The 16,409-nt window shown below is 37.5% G+C and overlaps 1 protein-coding gene across 6 annotated transcripts in view; it reads right to left on the bottom strand.

The window, feature by feature from the left end:
- Positions 1-16,051, bottom strand: part of XIRP2 (xin actin binding repeat containing 2) — a 351,802-nt gene extending 335,751 nt beyond the window's left edge. For 2 of the 6 annotated variants that reach the window (XM_023188126.2, XM_023188121.2), the window contains exons 1-2: positions 15,974-16,044; positions 13,064-13,162 (exon numbers count right to left, since the gene is read on the bottom strand). The gene's annotated coding sequence lies outside the window, so the exon portion shown is untranslated. Of the gene's footprint in view, positions 1-13,063; positions 13,163-15,100; positions 15,195-15,973 lie in introns of all 6 variants that reach the window. The other 4 variants (XM_023188124.2, XM_023188120.2, XM_023188123.2 and 1 more) reach the window with 3 other exon arrangements.
- Between the last annotated feature and the right edge of the window lie 358 nt (positions 16,052-16,409).

Raw genomic sequence — 16,409 nt, 5'->3', positions numbered from 1 at the left:
AATTGTTTTTGAGCCAACCGCACATAGTTGGAAAGGGAAAGCTGAGAGGCAGAAAAACTGGCAAGTTGAGGAGGAAAGTCATTTTCTCCTGTAGAAAAGGAAATCCTAATAATGGAAACTGATTTGGAACATCTGTTTCTGGATCAAGTTGGAATAGACATACTTCTTTCTCTCAATGTCTCCTACTAAATACAGCTAAAACCCCTAGAAATTGGACACATGAAATAAACATAAGAGGACTTTGAAAAGTAGAGAGAAGGCAAACTGCCTAGGAACATTGGGACCAGAGGAACAATATGGCGGTGAATTCCCAGGGATTTCTTTTTGCTTCATATATACAGAACTAGTGGTGGGAAGAACCAGTAACTCAGAAAGTCCTAGTGGGGAAGAAAATGAAATTGCCCTGGGAAAACCTGCTTTCTCTAGCCAAATAAGCTGAAAAGTGTCAGCCTAGAAAGACAGAACACTTGTAGGCCATAAGTACCATACTCCAGGGCAAACAACATGAAAAACCACAACTAAACCCTTACTCCCATCTGCAAAGGCTGAGTGGTAAGTCTAAACTTCTGGCTTTTTTCCCCTTGCTGTCTCTCTCTCCAACTAGAGAAGACTGAGTCGGGGGCCAGGATTTTTGTTCGCACTTGTTGGTAACGCAGCTCCTCTAGAAGATGTCAGTGGAAGCCATGTGAAGATCCTGTACTTCTACTCCACCTAGCAGTATCAAGATCTTCTCCTCTTCCCTTTGTGTGTCAGAGGACGGAGCTGGTAATTAGAACTTTCTCCATCATCCACTGGTATTGAGAGTTTCCTTCTGGCAATTATGTTAGTGGAGGCTACAAGGAGAGCAATAAAGAGGGGCTTCCCAATTTGCCAGCCAGCAGGGGTGATGGCCTTGGAGGAATAATGGAGAGCCCAATATCCCACCTCCATAAAACAGTCTTTGAACACCCTTCTTCAGGGGGTCAAAGGTCAGAAATATATGAGTAAGATGCAGAGTTTCACAACATAATTGACAAAATATCCAAGATACACTTGAAAATCTTTCATATCAAGAGCCACCAAAGACCTAAACCAAAGCATAAAACAATCAACTGACACCAACACTGACATGATACAGGTGTTTCAATTATCTCACAAGAATTTGGAAGTAGCCATTACAAGATTGCATTAGTGAAGAATCAAAAACATGATTGAAAAAAAAGTGAAAAAGTGGAAAGCCTTAGCAAAGAAATAGAAGACATAAAGAAGAAACAAATGAAAATTTTAGAAGTGAGATAGAAATAACCAATAATTAAAAACTCATTGGATGGGCTCAGCAAAATAAAAAGGGCAAAAGGAAAGGATCAGTGAATTTGAAGATACAATGATAGTAAGTATCAAATCTGAACAAAACAGAGAATACAGAGTGAAAGAAGAATAGAAACTAAGAGACAAGTTGGACTATAAAAAAGATCTAAAATTCATGTCATTGGATTTCCAGAAAAAGAGAAAGACGGTGGGACTTGAAAAATAGTCCAAAAAATTCATGGACAATTTTTTTCCAAATTTGGCAAAAGATACAAACCTGTAATTCAAGAAACTGAGGTAACCACCAAGACACATCATAATCTAATTTCAGGAAACAAAACAAAAAAAAATCATGGTAGTCACTACTCCCAGTTTTATTCCCATTGTAGAAGATGGGAAACAAAGACAGTACCAGCATTTACATTGCGCGGTGGCATAGGATGGTAACGCACTGTGCTGCAAAATTCACCATTACAAATAAGCAATATACCAGTGTCAGTTTTCAATCTATTCCCTCTCAGTTCCAAAAAGCAATAAGAAAGAAATGACACCTTGCTTATACAGAGAGAACAATCTGAATGACAGCAAATTTCTCATCAGGAACCATGAAGATCAGAAGGCAAGGGCACAATATTTTTCAAGTGTTAAAATAAAATAACTGCCAACTCCAAATTCTATGTCTAACAAAATGATCTTTCAATAACGAAGAAAAAATAAACATATTCTCAGACAAAGGAAAACTAAGAAGAATTTGTTGCTGGTAAACCTATCCTAAAAAATTGGCTAAGGGGTATTCTTGAATGACAAAGAAATGGAAGAAGTAATCTTGAAATACTTGAAATATCAGGAAGGAAGAACAGAAAGAGGAAAATCATGAAGAAATAGTATACAATCTTTCTCCTCTTGTATTTTCTAAATTATGATTGAAGGTTGAATCTATGAGTATAATATTGTCTGATATTCTCAGTATGTGTGGAGAAGTTAACCAACACAATTATATTATAAACTAGGGAGGGCAAAAGGATAAAGGAGCTAAAGTTTCTATACTCCATTCAAACTGCAAAATGTTAATACCAATAGACTGTGATAAGCTTTACATGTATAACATGCATTTAGGGGAACTACTAAAATCCATCATACTTGAGGTGTGTTACAAAACACTATAGCTAAATATTTAAGTAACTCATAGAAAGACATGAAAAATGAAAGAGAGAAACATACAACAGAGGGAACAGAGAAGACAAACTCAAATTTCAGACTTAAGCCCCATAATTTCAAATATTACATAAAATGTAAATGGCCAAACCATAAAAATGAAAAGATCGAGATTGTGGGGTGGATTAAAAACATTATTCAGCCATCCACGTAAGGGTGCTATTCTAAGTGAAAAAAGCCAATCTCAAAAGGTCATATACTATAAAATACCATTTCGGTAACATTCTTGAAATGACAAAATTACAGATGTGCAGAACAGATTAGTGGTTCTCAGGGATTGTGAATGGATGGGACATATTGGGGTAGGCTTCACTATAAAGGGGTAACACAGGGAGATCTGTGTGGTAGTAGGAAATTTCTGTGTCTTGATTGCTATGGTGGTTACAAGAATCTGCATAGGCGATAAGTGGCACGGTACTAGTAGTGTACATAGTGCCAATTTCAATTTCCTGATTTTTATAATATACTCTAGTTATGTAAGATGGAATTATTGAAGGAAACTAGATAAATCATACAAAAGATCTCTCTCTACTGTCTTGCAATGTCCGATGAATCTTTAATCATTTCAAAATAAAATGTGAAAAACTAAACAGATAAAAAAGTGATTTGGTAGTCACTACTCCAAGTTTTACTCCAATTGTAAGAGAAGGTGGGAAACAGACAGTAGTACCAGCATTCACACTGTGCAGTGGCATAGGATGGCAATGCATTGTGCTGCAAGATCCACTATTATGAATAAGCAACATACCTGTGTGAGTTTTCAATCTGTTACCTCTCAGTTCCAATGCACCCTTCAACATATGTTCCTTGATAAATAACTGAATCCCTTTAAGCACTTCTCATTTAATGTGAGCACAATGTTTAGCTTTCTCAGCAAACACTGGAGGGACATTGCAAGAGGAAGAGGCTTCCTGAAATTTCCTACCTGGGCTGGGTATCAGCAGTCATGAGCATGAGTACAATGTGGAACCTGCCCAACTGTAGCCATAGAATGATCTTATAGCCTGGGCCAGGAAATAACTTCTCTACAGCTCCCTTCTCATGGAAACAAACCATACAGCTGCCTGTGGCTGGAGGGTCACATAGGGAGCAGCTCTTGATTCTATAAGCCCCTGGGTATCCTGCATGCCACCTGCATGTGTCCTAAGAGATAAACTCAGATCTGCTTCTCTCTCTGCAAGCCCCCACACAGCCCATGTGCTCTGAAAGCCTATTGCCTAGAGAGGTGCTCCAACCCCCACTGCATGGCCTTGCCACCAGCTGCTGTCTGCTTGGTCTGCCTATGAAAGGTGGTCTATTGCTAGTCTGGAAACTCCAGGTCAGCTCTAGCCTGGCTAAACCAGCAAGCTGGTGGGCTGAACCACACCTTCTCCATGAAAGTCTGGATCCTTTACAAAAAGTTTGTCTTTCATTGGTTGCTCTTCCTCAGCCTGAGGCTAGTGAATTGACTTTCTTTGTAGCTAATACCTATTCTTGTATCATAGTTGTTAATTATTTATATTAACTTATCTTGTTTAACTTAGATGTGGCTTCTTTTTCCTGATTGGACCCCAACTGCTACAATACTCTTGCATAATCTGCTCTCTAATTCTAACAGTAGGTCACGGTGATATGTTCTCAGTACTGTCAATGGTGATGCATGCCACCATTCCCTCTATTACTAACAGTTTTGCCATGGGACATGAGATTGGAGAAACTCTTCTTCCCATATTCCCTGATCAGGGAATGACAGCAACAGGGCAGAAGGCACACTACCCTAGGGCCATTGAGTGCTAGTCTTGCAGAATGTTTTTTGGAAACAATGCAGAAAGAATTATATGGAAAAATAAGTTTGAGAAGCCAAATAGATATCCCATTCTGGGAGAATTACAACATGTACACCCTCGTTAAACGCTTTGCAAAGTCTTTCAGAAAGAAGTACAAGGACATTCGTGTGTTGCTTAATGTTCTGAGAAATGTATTGTTTGTCAATTTCATCCTTGTGAGAAGATCACAGAGCGTACTTACACAAACCTAGAGGGTAAAGCTTACTACACATCTAGCCAATATGGTATAGCCTTTGCTCCTAGGCTAAAAGCTCTAGAGCATGTTATTGTACTGAATGCTATAGGCAGTATAACACAATAGTATTTGCATATCTAAACATAGAAAGGGTACAGTAAAAATATAGTATAAAAGATAAAATGTATTATACCTGTACGGGGCACTTATCATTAATGAAGCTTACAGGACTAGAAGTTGCTCTGGGTGAGTCAGTGAGTAAATGTCAAGGCCTAGGAGATTACTGTACACTCCTGTTGTAGACTTTATAAACATTATATATACATAGGCTATATTAAATTTATAAGAGATTTTTCTTTCTTCTAACAAATTAACTTACTATAGCTTTGTTACTTTATAAACTTTTTAATTTTAAAAACTTTTTGACTCTTTTGTAATAATAGCTTAAAATCCTAAACACATTATACAACTGTAGAAAATTTTTTCTTTATATCTTTATTTTATAAACTTTTTCTAACTTTTTTAACTTTTTAAACATTTTTATTAAAAACTAAAACACATACATTATTAGCCTAGGACTACACAGGGTCAGGATCATCAATATCACTGTCTTTCACCTCCAATATCACTATCTTGTCCCACTGGAAGGTTTTCAGGGACACGAACATGAAACAGAGCTGTCATCTCCAGTGATAATAATGCCTTCTTCTGGAACACCCACTGAAGGCCCTGCCTGAGGCTGTTTTGCAGTCAATCTTTTACATATATCTTTTAAATTTTTAGAAAAAGTATGATCTAAAATAACGATTATAAAAACATAGTATAGTAAATACTGGGCAATAGCGATTTTTTTCCTCCATTATAGTCTTAGGGGACCACCACCGTATATGCGGTCTATCATTAACTGAAACGTTATTATGTGGCATAGAACTGTAGTTCAAAGTTGTCCTTAACTTATTTGTCCAGGGAACCTTTTAGCATAAATTGCTCATAACATCCACAGGTGCAGTCTTCCATTAAAGACATTTTGATAAATGTAGAAATAAAGCAAAATCCACTAATTATATAAGGCAAGCCTTTGTTTTCTTCTTAGTATATCCATGTAGTAGTCATGACTTTGGCAAGTTTTTAAAAAGTATTTGTTAATCACTATTATATTTAACAAGCAATTTTTTCGTATTTGTATTCTATTAAAAATCAGCTGGCATCTGTTAAAGACCACATGATAAGCTGCAACATTTGTATATAAAATGAGAAGACTTTCCCAGCAGTCAGAGAATTGCATGCTAAGTCAGAATCTGGGTATGAATGAACAAAGGATGACGGCTCTGTATGTTAAAATATAGTTCCAAAAGTCATTTAATTTTAAAGAGATTCAGCTGAAATGAATATCCAAAGGGACTACATAGGTGGCAGGTAGTGATCCTGCTGCAAAGGTTGCCAACAAGATATGGCATCCCTTTCTTTCTAATTGAGGAAAGCAAACTTTGATTTACATGTAATTTGCTTCTGTTCATGGATCCAGAGACCTGTTGCTGGGTATGGTGGGACCCATCTACCACCTTATTTATCCTCCTGGGGGAGCAATCCTCAAGAACAACTTGAGTGCAGGTGGTTGTCTTTGCTAAGTTAAGCATCACTATGTGGAGTTACTGAGACTGAGATATACCAAGGAAGACCGAGGTAGGATGAAACAAAAAATTGCTATGGAAGCTGCAGGGTTAACCAATAACCTGAAATGAAGCATCAGGGCATAATACAACCAATGTGGACATTTTAATAAAAATGTTTTGCAGTATTACATATGGCACATAAAATGTTTTTGCTTCTAACTAAAGTAGTTAACTCTGCATTTTTCCTTGTTAGGAGTTGGCTTGGGTAGTTTCAAAGATTTTCATCCATGATTCCCCTCCTTCATCCTCTCTCCAGGATTTAATCACTGTGTCCTTTTAGTCTCTTGCATTTCTTATTTTCTCTCCTGCCACAGGACCTTTACAAATGCTGTCTTTCTGCATAAATACTCTTCTCTCTCCTGTTCTATCGGTATCCAGTATTTATCCTTCTGTTCTCACCGAAAGGCATGACTGCCTCAGGGAAGCACTCGTGACTTACCAAAGATGTTATAGTTCACTATTTTAGCACCCTCAAAATATGTTCTTCGTTGTTCACATTGTCAAAACTACAATTACACATTTGTTTGTGTAGCTATTTTACTAATGTCTGTTTCCTAACTTGAAAATTCTATGTTGGCAAGGTGCATCCCAGTTTTTGTTCAGTAGTTTATCCTTCACTTCTAACACACTGCCTGGCACAAAGCTGGGGCTCAATTAACATTATTAGAATGAAAGGTACAATGCTGAAAATAGTAAGTTTTCACTATAACCCATCTTATGTATAAACATATTTTTTCTTCTCATACTGGAATTAACTAGAATTAATATATGGAGCAATAGTTCCCCTGGGATTCACTCCGACTCAGTAGATATTAAAAGCAACTCAATTAGTGCATTTTTAATAAGTACCTGAGGTGATTTTAAGGAAGGTGGCCTGAAATATATACTTTGAGAAACACTAATAAAGAGAGTAATGGTTTACACGGACTTCAGAAAGGAAATCTGCCAAGATTTAGTAAATACACGAGCTGACTTTCACGTTAGGATTCCAAAGAGTTTATTTCACGTTGCTGCCAGGTGATCTGCTCTCTTGTGTAAAAGAGTATCAGGTCTTCAGAGAGAGAATTTGTAAGTAAGGGAAGGAAAGAAACCCTTGGTCAAAGCTAAGTTGTCTGTGTATTAAAGACTGCATGTTTACAAAAGTGTTCTAATATTTTGTGATCTCTGCTATTGTAAGAATTATCTCCTGCCTCTATTATTGTAACATTGAGTTTATGTCTAATTATAATGACAACGTTAGGTTTGTGGCCCATTGTATTAAACAAAAAGAACGACCACAATGATTTTGCCTGTCAAGCATACCAATCTGCTCAGAGAAAAATTATCTTTGACTAAGTCTTGGGGAGAAGAAAAATTACCAAATGCTTCCCTGTACCACTGAAAATCCTTAAAGTTAAATTTTAAACAAGCTTTGTAAATAGTCTCATATGGTTGATTTACTAAGATTTCCTGTAAGTCGTAACTCTTGTTTCTTGTATTTGAGAACATGCTTTGGTACACTGCTCTACTAATAGCATTTCAGGTTTAAAGCATAGTTATGTATCAATCTGAAACACATTTTCAAATCTAAGAAATCTATGATTATTACAGAATGATAGCGAATGAAGAGTTTTAAGCAGCTTGACACATAGCAAGATTGACAACGGCACTGACACTTTTGATCTCTATTTTTAAAAAGGAAAATGTGCCCAGAAATAATTATTTAATAGAAGAATATTCTTTAATATATGCAAATGTGCCTTGCAGCGTTTTTAATCGTCATTACAGATAGTAAAAAAGGAAATGCTTCAAAGTGAGGGGGATGTTTTACTTAATAATGGTCTGGCCACACAATGCAATGATGTAGCCATGTGAAATGGTGAATATAAAGACAATGCAGAACCAATGAAATCAGTATATGATATAAAATTGGGTAAAGAGATACGCAGAAAGGAATGTACTGCATGACTTCAAAATATACGCATATGTTCAAGAACTGAAAGTATTTTTTAAAAATGCAAATAATTTTTTGGTGTATTGGGATTGAGGCAGTTGGCTTTTCTACATTTTTGAAGAGAAAATAAATGCCATCTTTATCACCATGGGTTTAAACTGTCTACTTCCTTCCACAGAAGGAAAATAATAGCCTTTTAAAACAATTATGGATTTTTCTGGAATATTTTTAAATTTCCCATCAATTACTCTAATATTTATAGCATCAAATTCCAATATTCTCACTTTTCACTACCAGAGAATGACCACTGAAGGTAATTTAAACCCAAGAGTCAGTTTACTGCAGTCATCTCTGTTTTAAATTACAGCACACGCAAGACCTCTCTAGAATCAGCATGCGATCCCTCTCTTTTCCCTCTGGTGGTGTTATGTGTGTGTGTATGTGTACATATATATATAACTTATATATTATAACATATCATAGAAGTTATATATATATCTTCTATGAAATGATCTCTGAGCCTGATTGCAAGTGATGTCATTTTTCACTGCTCCAAAATTGTGGCATTCTATGTCAAGTAACCCATCAAATGTTATTTCAGAAAAGAATACCAACTTCAGCTCTGGGAACCTGAGAAGCCTCAACATATTTGCTGTGGGGACCTGGATGGAAAGCCTTTTACTGAAATTTACAGGAAGCCTCTCCTCAGATGCAGGCAGCTGAAGTTCTGCAGGAGGGTGTTTAACCTTGTTTCAGTCTGTGCAATAATTTTTAAAGTTGGCTTTGAAATTCTGAAAACACAGCAGGCTGCAAAGGGTCTGGGTTGCATGCCAGAGCTGTTTCATAGAATAATTTCGGTCATAAAGCAATTGACTTTTTTCGTGAAAGACCAACACATGCCTCTTTTCATACTCATTGTTTCTGTGATTTCTACCTGCTCTCTTTCCCAACACCCATCATCTTCTGGCCCAGTGTGCTTTGGAGATCACAGCATTTTCTGAGGCCTTTTAAACATGACTTTAAATATTTTCTCAGGTATAATTCAACAAGCACAATACCAACTAGAATTCTAAAATATTATTGTTAATCAGAATGAAAGGTCTGCCAATTTGAGAATAAAAAAAACATCAGAATGGAATAAAAAGGTATGGTTGGATAGAAATTTTTCTAGTGGGTTTTTCATCTTTGGAAACTACAACATGTGTCTGAAGGGGGAAAATATTTGCAATATAATTCTAGCATACTGCAAAATAGTAGCCAATGATCCCAATAAGATGACAGAACAGATGAAGATTGTGAGGATTGTGAGGCATATCAGCATCGGCAAGCTGAAGGTTCAAACTACAAAACAAAGGGTTTCCAAGAACCTGCCAAATTTATGTTGTCACTAAGCCAGATTCTCTGCCAAGGAAATCCTCAGCCTTGCAACTGTAGAAAGCAAGTTAAGTTTAGGTAAATATCTCAAACTAGCACCTTCTGACAAGGGTAAGAATCCCAAGGATTATGTTTATAATGCTAATATTAGTGTAATTTAACTTATTTTCATGCTTTGGTTACATTTTCTGTTACCAAGCATTCAGAATTTTTGTTATGATTGGGAAAGATTATCAGACAATTTTTTTCCAAATAAAGCAAGTAATTGATCTTTTCTGGGAGGGAAATTTTAATTAGTTTTGGCAGATAGTTGCTCAATATCTATCTGATAAGAATGTGAAAGAAATGAGTTAAGAGATTCAAAGAAATGGCATTTAAATATTAAAGAAAAAACTAAAGCTTTATTATTAGATACTGTCAATTACATTAACTTTTCTGGCTATACTAGGTTTATCAAAACAATGTTTCTGCCAAAAATGTAGCTAACATAGTACATTACTTAATTTCCCACTAATAAGATGCATGCATAATTGAGACATGTAAAAAAGAGATAGGAATAATGCATTTGTTTATTTTTCTTTCTTTTATCTCCTCATTCACATTTATTAAGTGAACCAGCTAAGGCACCTTGCTAAGACAAGTTATTAAAAGAATTTATGAAGTTGTATATTTGCAATAAGCTTATCTTACCGCCATGTCCTTTTCTGTCAAGTTTCTGTCCTGTGGCTCAGCTACCACAGTCACGTATCCATTAAAGGAAAACACAAATTTAACAGTTCTTTAACTTACTGATCTCATCTAACTAATGAACATCAAGCATGATGGACATACGTCGCCAGATAGCAGTTACCAGACACCAAATCTCTCATAGCTAGCTCTGGCAGCTACATTATTTAGTAAGTCATGGAAGAGAGACGTGCACCCTCAACCATAACCCCTGTTTGTGCTGGGTACTCAGCTTACAAGTTTACTAGTTAAAGGCCGATTGAAGCAGCTTTTGTTTACAAATTCTATAGAACGTTAAACTCATCCTTAGTAAAAGGACCCATCTCAGAGTCCCAGAAAACTGTCTGGAGGATATGGGTAATCAGTATTTGACAAAAGAAGAAATTTGTTAAATATTTCATGGATTATCCCAAGCAGGCTGAGTACCAGACAATACCTGTTTTTTAGGACAAACCTGATGTTCTCTCATATGAGCTTCTGCTATACTCACATACAGAATACATCTGGAAGAAAAGAAGCATGCAAAATTTGCTCTTGTGAAATTTTAAATACGAATCTCAATGTGAATAATAAAAACAAAAACAAAGTTTTAGAGTTTACTATTGAGAGCTGTCAAAGAATTATAAAACATAAATCCAGACTTCAGGGATGTATACTCTGTTCAGATGCTCTGGTTCTCACCTTTTCTGTACACCAACATCCCCTGAGATGTCCTTAGCACTGCAGGTTCTTCAGGGCCCAGTAGGGGAGTTTCAGCTAGTTTCAACAGGTCTGAAATTTCAACTGGGAACTGGCCTTCTTAGAAAGCATCAGGAGGTGATTCTGTTGCCCAAAGCCTATGAACCCACCATTAAAAAATAAAACTTAGGGGCTGGGTGTGGTGGCTCATGCCTGTAATCCCAGCAGTTTGGGAGGCTGAGGTGGGAGCATCATGAGGTCAGAAGATCAAGACCATCCTGGCTAACAAGGTGAAACCCTGTCTCTAATAAAAAACAAAAAATTAGCTGGGTGTGGTGGCACGTGCCTGTAATCCCAGCTACGCGGGAGGCTGAGGCAGGAGAATCGCTTGAACCTGGGAGGTGGAGGTTGCAGTGAGACGAGATCTCACCACTGCACTCCAGTCTGGGTGACAGAGCAAGACTCTGTCTCAAAATAAAATAAAATAAAATAAAACTAAAAAGTAAATAAAACTTAGCTACATCAGCAGAAATATTAATAAACTGGAGAAGACACAACACCATTCATTAATTCAATACCTGCTTGAGGATTCCTTATTATAGAGAAAGTGCTGTGCTAAGTACTCATAAAGCCTTCATAAAACAACACATACAAACAGAAAATCACAAATGTTGACAAGGGTGTGTAGAAATTGGAACCCCTGTGCATTGATGTAGGCAATGTAAATGATACAGCTTTTCTGAAGACACTATAGTGGTTTCTTAAAAAATGAAACATACAACTACCATATGACCCAGTAATTCTATATATAGATATGTAGCTAAAAGCTTTGAAAGTAGAAACTCAAACAAATATTAGCACAGCAATGTCCATAGCAGCATTATTCACAATAGCAAAAACTGGAAACAACCCAAATGCCCCTGTACAGCAAATGGATAAACAAAATATGGTGTATACATACAATGGAATATTTAGCCTTCAAAAAGAGGAAATGTTGGCATATAATGCAATGTGGATGAAACTTAAAGATATTATATTAACTGAAGTCAGTTACAAATAATAAAATATGTGATTCCACTACTATGTGGTACATAGAAGAGTCAAATTCACAAAGACAGAATGTCAAATAGTGGTTACTGGGGACTGAAAGGAGAGGGAAATGGGGAATTTTTTTTATTAATGAGTACATAGTTTCAGTTGGGGATGCTGAAAGAGTTCTGGAGATGGATTGTGGTGATGATTGTACATCAGTGTGAAAGTACTTAATGTCTCTGAGTGGTACACAGATGTTCCTCAATTTATGATGAGACTCTGTGCTAATAAACCTATTGTAAATTGAAAATATCATAAATTAAAAAGGCATCTAATACACCTTGCCCACAGATCATTACAATTTAGCCTAGCCTACCTTAAACGTGTTCGGTATATAGCCTACAGAAGGCAAAATCAGCTAAGTCTATCTTAAAATACAGTGTAGAATACATCATGTCATTTATTGAATACTCTACTGAAAGTGTAATGCAAAAATGGTTATATGGTAAAATTCAAAATTTTAAGTACAATTTCTACTAAATGCATGCCACTTTTACACCACCATAAATTTGAAAAATCATTCAATCAAACCAGTAAGCTGGGGACAGTGTATACTTAAACATGTTTAAATTTGTAAATTCCATGTTATGCATATTTTACCACAAGAAAACAACTGACAAAAACATGTCTTTAAAAATCATGAAAACAGTGATCAGGAAGTGTAGAATGTATACTGATAAATGTCTGTTATGATAAAATAAATTAAAATAGGCTTCCTAATGAAGAGAATTTTTGTACATGTTGAATGTAAAGGGATCCAACCTCTGATGCCTCTCCTCTCCACCCTCCAACACATACAAATTAAAGGGAAATTGCAACTTGGCAATTTGTTATATAACACAAATATCAGCTCATCTGAGACATGACAGTAGATAGAATCAGATATTGCTAAAATGTTCTCAGTAATGAGAAAACCATTTATAAGATTTTTTCCTTGAGCAATGAAAAACAATTAACAAAAATAAAATCAAAATTATTCAATAAAGACATGACATTGAGACCGAGAGGGGTGCAGTTGGATGACATGAAAATATGGATGTCCTGCTTATAGTGTGGCAGCAAAAACTACAAAAGTGGGTCTTACCACCCAAGACTGTTGTTGAAGATTTTCTATTTAGCACCATATGGCCTTGAGCTTTGGTTTCCCTCAGGATAAAATGGGACTCATAATTCCTTTCCTGACCTGGAATTAGAGAGAAGACATGCAACTTTGAAAAAGTGTTGCAAAATATCAGAATAATTTCTTCATGCAGTACTAGAAATGGTTCAATAGAGACTTGTGGGGTTTTTTTTCTTTTTGAAATACATTAATTGAACACTATGGTAATACTAATCAAAACATATTTAAAATTTTCCTGTACGGTTGTAAATTCATTTTAAATTTACAAAAATGAATTAATTTTAAATATTTAGTGGAGACAAATTATCTGTTAAGGGTAGATTTGATTTTCAGCCTAAGACCATTAAAATGGAATAAAATGGTTCATTTTATGCTCTCTGAAAACTCCCAGAAATGCTCACATGAGGGCCAGCTGTCCAGAGTGGCAAATGTGTTCTTGATACCAAGGTCAGTTCCATTGTTCTCTCAGGGCCTTAGTTTCTTTACACATATATAAATCAGGTGGTCATTTATGGTGTTTCAGGTTAAAATAGTTTGGGCATGGGGGCTCATGCCTATAATCCCAGTGCTTTGGGAGGCCAATTCAGGAGGACTGCTTGAGGCCAGGATTTCCAGAAAAGCCTGGGCAGCACAGCAAGATCCCACCTCTACACAAAAATTAAAAAATTATCTGAACATGGTATTGTGTACCTGCAGTCCCAGTTATGTGGGAGGGAGAGACAGGGAAAATCCTTGAGACCAGGAGTTTGAGACTGCAGTGAGCTATTATCCTGCGACACACTCCAGACTGGGTAACAGAGTGAGACTCTGTCTCTCATATGGTTTGGCTCTGTGTCCCCACTCAAATCTCATCTCACACTGTAATTCCCATGTATCAGGGAGGGACCTGGAGGGAGGTGATTGGATCACTGGGGTGGCTTCCTTCATGCTGTTCTCCTGACAGTGAGTGAGTTCTCATGAGATCTGGTGGTTTTAGAGTGGCAGTTCCCCCTGTGCTCCTGCTCTCACCTGCCACCATGTAGATGTGCCTTGCTTCCCCTTCTCCATCTGCCATGATTCTAAGTTTCCTTAGGCCTCCTAGCCATGTATAATTGTGCATCAATTACCTCTTTATAAATTTCCCAGTCTCAAGTATTGTTTATAGCAGTGTAAAAGTGGACTAATACAGTTTTTTAAAAAAAGAAGTGTAATGGCCATAGTAGAAAGTGTGAAACAGTCTGACTTTTCCAAAACTTCCACTTCTTTACCTTTACATGTTCTGGACCCCTGGTCTGAGGGGTGACGTCAAATGTTCTGGGTCCTATTTTGGGACACTGATATGGATAATGAAGACTGATAACCTAAAATTCCTGGTGGATGTCACGAAGCTGCTCAGGATGAGACACCATTGTAGTCTCTTGGGGAAAATACACATTCGGTTAGATCCAGGTGGTGCTGCTGCAGTTGCCCGAGCTGCAATGCCTAAAGGAGGGAGAACGGGAGGCCACAAAAGCCAGGAAGTAAAGGAGCCCTTAGGAGGTCAACACACAGCTCCAGGCTGAGAAGTAGAAGGCCATGGAAGAAGAACAAGGAGAAGAAGGTGGAGATGGGGCTTACCCCAAAAAGGAGAAGAAATCCAGACTCAGATGAGAATTAAAATGAAGAAAATGACTACCAGCAAAAGTGCAAAGACATGGAAGGACTCATCAACATTAAGAACCCCAGGCAGGTAGGACAGACAACCAGAAAGGTCAAACGAGTGGATCTGGACAGGTTAAAGGAGCTTTTTAGGAGAAAATGCACTAGCAGGGAAGACAGAGCAAGTCAAGGCGGGCCTCGCCTGGCTAGTGATCATCTGGAAACAGTGGGAGAAGGCTGCCAGAAAGAAGTAGAGATGAAAGCAAAATATGGTGCCACATTGTTGGGAAAATGAACAAGGTTGTTCTCCTTGTATAAGTAAATGCCACCTGCAGGAGGAGAGGCCAAGGACCTAGGCCAGGACCTCTGCTGTGTCTCACCTACCCTGTGCCCCGGTACCACTGCAGCAGCCCTTCAAGGCCAGACGCTCCCATGATCATCTTCTTCATCTTGGCACAAAAATTGTTTAGGGAGGCGTCTGGGGGTGAGTTGGGGGAGAGTGGAGGAGGGACAACTGTTATCTCTGAGCCAGAAAGATGCAGGAGAGCATTTCATATGTAACAATGTGAACGTTTCTTGCTGTTTTTAGAATTCAGAACCCTTGTTGGGGTGTCTGAGAAGTGGGATAAGAAGAGCTTCCATTTGTCTGGTAGATTGCATGTTAATGGGCAGTTGTGCCAGGAGGTAGCTGCTGAGGGGTTTGCAACAACCAGCCCTGGTCTATGTGCCTGAATGCTCATTCAGAATCGGGCTGTCATCTGCAGGCTCATGCCCTGTGTCCCCGAGGGTCATGGTTTTGTCCTTGGCCAGTCCTCTCTGACCGGGCTCAATGGAAGGAAGGAAGAAAGCAGAATTGCCCAAATGTTTTCTTTGGGTGATGCTGTTTTTGTTAAATTTCTTCCCCAGAAGTCCTTGACTATCTTTCAGTGTCCAGAAATATATTGTATAGCCAAACTTATGTGCTTTGAGTCTGAGAGATTAACTATTTTTCCCCTGGGCACATTGCTGCCCCAGATAAAACTGTTTCTCTTAGTTAGAAAAACAAATGAATAACTAGAGTCTAGCAGCAGTGTCTGTCACTAAGTGCTAGCCTGAATTTGTTGGTGATGCTGTGATTCTATGCTAATTTAATGTATATTATTTCAAGGAAATGGGGAGAGAGAAAGAAAAGAGTGTACTGTCAGAAATTAGCTAAAGAGAAGCATGTATGTGTAGAAAAAAATATGAAAAAAGTGGTTTTTCTTACGAAAATCTTACCCTTTTTCTAGATGTCCCAATTCCTACCAGATGTTCCCTTTTGTCTGCCTAGAGACCTGCCAGGTTTCTCCAAATAATCCTGACTTCCTGGATACACCCACATGGAAACAGGTTGGGTTCTAGAAGAATTTGTCTGCTCTGTTTCCCAACAGAATCAGATTATCTCATTATTTTGGAACAGGTTAATCTGTTGCAGATGAATTAACAAATGCTGCTGAGTTAGCTATTATCACTTTTTCCTACATATTCTTAAAGGTATGTTTTTAACCCAAAGACCCATAGTGACCAAGAGGTCACTATATGACTGAGCTACACTTTAATTATCACTGTGCCTCACGTTCCACACATATACAAATAAACCTATTATTTAATTCAAAGTCATTTGTGAGGGTTTGGGACACTTGACATTTTTGGATAATGACCATGAACATGGAGT

Source organism: Piliocolobus tephrosceles, chromosome 11 (assembly GCF_002776525.5).
Source record: "Piliocolobus tephrosceles isolate RC106 chromosome 11, ASM277652v3, whole genome shotgun sequence".
In the NCBI taxonomy this organism is placed as follows: domain Eukaryota; kingdom Metazoa; phylum Chordata; class Mammalia; order Primates; family Cercopithecidae; genus Piliocolobus; species Piliocolobus tephrosceles.
Note: the sequence above shows the minus strand (reverse complement) of the source record. Positions and strands in the feature narration are given on the sequence as shown.